At 43.8% G+C, this 3,984-nt stretch overlaps 1 pseudogene; it reads left to right on the top strand.

The window, feature by feature from the left end:
• The window catches only part of LOC119320838, a 24,051-nt pseudogene that overhangs the window by 18,819 nt on the left and 1,248 nt on the right, over window positions 1–3,984 (top strand).

The following is a 3,984-nucleotide window of genomic DNA, read 5'->3' as shown; positions in this document are numbered from 1 at the left end:
TGGAGGTGGTGGGAAAAATCACATTTTTTCAAAAACTTGCTTAAGTTAGACCAAATGGCCCCTCCGGAATGCGGTCATTTTTTCGACCACCTCCAAATGACCTCAACTTTTGCACACATGATATTTTGCACAAACAAAGGTGGGTTCCAAAGGTTTTATATTTTTTTGAATTTTTTATTAATTTATAATGCCCTCTAGACTGACTGGTCAAAACATCGGTTTATACCTCAGGGGGGGCATTGTAAAAAATTCTTTTTCCAAATTTTCTTTCATAGCCATGATTGGCACATGTGGGTCACCATGTTCAAGAAAGTTTGTGTGATTTGGAGGTGGTGGGAAAAATCACATTTTTCAAGAACATTTGGGTCACAATTTTTGAATTTTATGAAATGAAGGAATATGTGCTCAGTTATTGGAATATTTAATCATATGGTGGAGTATTTGCTATTTTTGCTTACTCAAATGAAGGAAAGATGTCATATGTGTCGACGAACAATTTCCACTTACTACACTAAAAAACATTAATTTACTTAACCCAAAGTTTTACATTTGGTCAATTTTGCTTACGGGCAGAGCATGTTGCACATGGCCACAACCTGGGAATTTATTGCACCATTGCCACAGCATGTTCCACATGACCGCAGCATGGGAAGTGTTTGCAGCATGCCTGATCAGTGAAGCAACACTGATGCGGCATGTCTGATCATTGCAACAGCTAAATTGAAGCAAATCATACATCTAAGGAACCATAAAGGCAAATTTAAGGGACACAAATATAGATAGAAATATATACTACAGCCATAGATAGCAGCATCCACACAGCACACTTGCTGATGCAGACCACTACCATATTAGATATGTTTCGAGCGCACATCACAGTACTGCACTTAGATAAAGTTCATACTAAATTACCACCACAAGTTTCCACCATCAGAATACCACACAAAGTTCACCAAAAGGACTGAGCCTTCCTACATCATACGACAACGAGGGTCTAGGGCAACTACACGTCAGGGTTTCAGGACCTTGTGGAGGACAGAATGCTGAGCCCTGATCTTGTAGTCATGACTGGCGATGGATGTAGCCCGACAATGCTCCATCAGATGCTCCAGCAACCCAGACCTGGGCTTGGGCCTGCTGCAGTAGGGGCACTGGTACTTGTCAGACCTCCAGTTGTAGTACCTAGCAGCTCCTTGGGCCCTGATCTTCACCACCTCCTTCTCTTCAAAGGACTCGACATTCCCCTCGACCACATCATCTCCAGATTGATATTGCACACATTAATGACTGACATTAATACATTATGCATTCAAATACTATAAACATCTAACACTAAGTCAATGCACAAATAACATTTCAGCTAGGCCTTACCTCGTACGGCTCATCCTCATCACTGTCATAAGGGTAGTAGCCAGATGAGTCCCACTTCCTCTTCTGGCCAACAAGATCCTCATTTTGCTATATTGTCAACAAAGCAAGTCATTTACAAGGAATATAATTGCACTTCAAATAATGTCATGCCAAACAAGTTGATTTTGCATAATGATGGAAAGCTCCTAACTATATTTCATACACTATATATGAAGCTATATACATACTAAACAATTAGCTTATGAAAATAGAAGTTCATTCATATGGACATAGAATTTCAGTTTTTGCTTTTGAACATGCATATGAAGGTATAAATGAATATCATTCCTCTCTTATTAACCCATGATATAGCAGTTTTTGACAGACAATGCAAATAGGACCTTTATATATAACTTCACAAACATGTCAGGTTTTCATTTCATTTGTAAATCTTAATAAATATTTAGTTCAGAGCAGTTCTCAATGATCACTCATAAGTCAGAATAAGTGAAATGGTGAAGCCTAACTCCTACATCTAATTAAAATACCTTAACTCCAGCATCTAATTAAAAAACACTAACTCCTAGATCCACTAGAACATTGAATCACAAAATTTACGTACATATATCATTGGATATAAATGAATCCACTACAAATAACACTAACTAATACATCTAATTAAAATATCATAACTCTTACTTCTACTACATCATTCAGTCACACCATTTAATTACATTTATCTCTGCCTATAAATGAATCCAATACAATAGAAACCTAACTAAACATCTAATTAAGAAACACTAACTAGTACATCTACTACATCATTCAATCACAGAATCTATATAACTGTCTATAAATGAATAATACAAATAACCCTAAACTAACCAACTAATTAAAAAAACATAACTACTACATCTACTGGATTATTCAATCATACATCCTACATATAATTGGCTATAAATGAATCCAATACAAGAAAACCCTAAGTAAACATCTAATTAAAAAACCCTAACTACTACATCTACTAGATGATTCAATCACAGATTCTGTATATATCTGTCTATAATTGAATCCAATACAAATAAACCTTAAAAATCATAACTACTACATCTACTGGATGTGATTCAATCACAAATTCTACTTATCAGTGGCTCTAATTGAATCCAGTACAAAAAATTCCCAACTAAACATGTAATTAAGAAACCCTAACTAGTACATCTACTGCATGTGATTCAATCACAGATACAACATATCTGTGGCTCTAATTGAATCCAATACAAAAAAAACCCAACTTAACATCTCATTAAAAAACCCTAACTACTTGATCTACTGGATGATTCAATCACAGAATCGAAACTTAACCTTCACTATAAATCAATCAAACATCTATAAACCCTAACTATCAGAAGGGGATGCAGCAACTAGCAACTACAAAAAATACTAACACCCAAAACTACTGCTTAACGGGGGTAACAGCAACGGAGGGGACTGCTGGCAAGGATTACCTGCAGGTCCACGTGCTCGCCGCCGGCCTCTGCAGGTCCATCAGACGGGCCGCTCGACGCCGTCACGCCAAGCACCGGCACGGCTGAGTCCGCCACGGCGGAGTCCGCCATGGCCACCTTCTTCTCCTCCAGATCCGCCGCCGCAGCGACCGATCCAGCGCGTGGGGATGCAGCAGCTCCTGCACCCGCGCCGCCGACGAGGGTCTGCACAGCATTTGCCACGGTCTCCGCGCCCGTCTTCTGCAGATCTCCGCCCGCGACGGCGGCTTCGCGACGGCCTTGCTCCATCCGAGCCAGAAGCAAGCAGGAGAAGAGAGGGAGGCGGCGGTGGTGAGCGAGCAGGTGGGGTGGCCGGTGAGGGAGACGATGAGGCATAGCAGAGAGGAGGGAGAGGGAGGCGATTTGGGCGAAATGGGGTGGGCGATGCGGCCGATGCCCGTTCCCCTCCTCTTATACTAGGGGGCTTTTTCTGGAAACTACCCACGAACAAGTGCACGCGCACGACCGCGGGGAAACGCAACCGCCAGCGTATAATACACGTACACACCCGGCGTACAATATACCACGGGCCGGCGCGGGCTCATACAGGGCTCTACGACTGGTCTACGCGCGCTATACACCCACCTGAAATGACCATCGTGCCCCTCATTATGAACCGCCATCGACGCATCTGGACCGTCCTTGTGTTTTTCCCACTCGCGTTCAGCCCACGGGGGGAGCACCAGAGCAGAAACCTGCACACGGCCGTCAACTTTGGGCAATACCCTTACTCAGGTTATCACCCCAATAAGCCATCAGCGAGCAGGTGCATGCCCGATGCCGGAGCAAGGCTCCGATGAGTACGCGGAGCTGGAGCGCGATCCGGAGAAGGTGTTCCTCCGCACCATCACCCACCCGTCTCATGCCCTCATCGGCATCTCGCTTGTCCAAGCATTCGTCCGACGAGCTCTACGCCTCTACCTGGGGCAGCACGACACGCCGGAGTGGACGTCGGACGTCAGGGCGCTGGAGGCGTTCAAGCGGTTCGGCGCGAGGTTGGAGGACATCGAGAAACATGTGGTGGCCATGAACGCGAACCCACAGCTGATGAACCGCAGGGGACCGGCCAAGTTTCCGTACATGCTACTCT

This window comes from Triticum dicoccoides, chromosome 6B, assembly GCF_002162155.2.
Source record: "Triticum dicoccoides isolate Atlit2015 ecotype Zavitan chromosome 6B, WEW_v2.0, whole genome shotgun sequence".
Taxonomy (NCBI): Eukaryota; Viridiplantae; Streptophyta; class Magnoliopsida; order Poales; family Poaceae; genus Triticum; species Triticum dicoccoides.
This window is presented reverse-complemented; position numbering and strand designations above follow the sequence as displayed.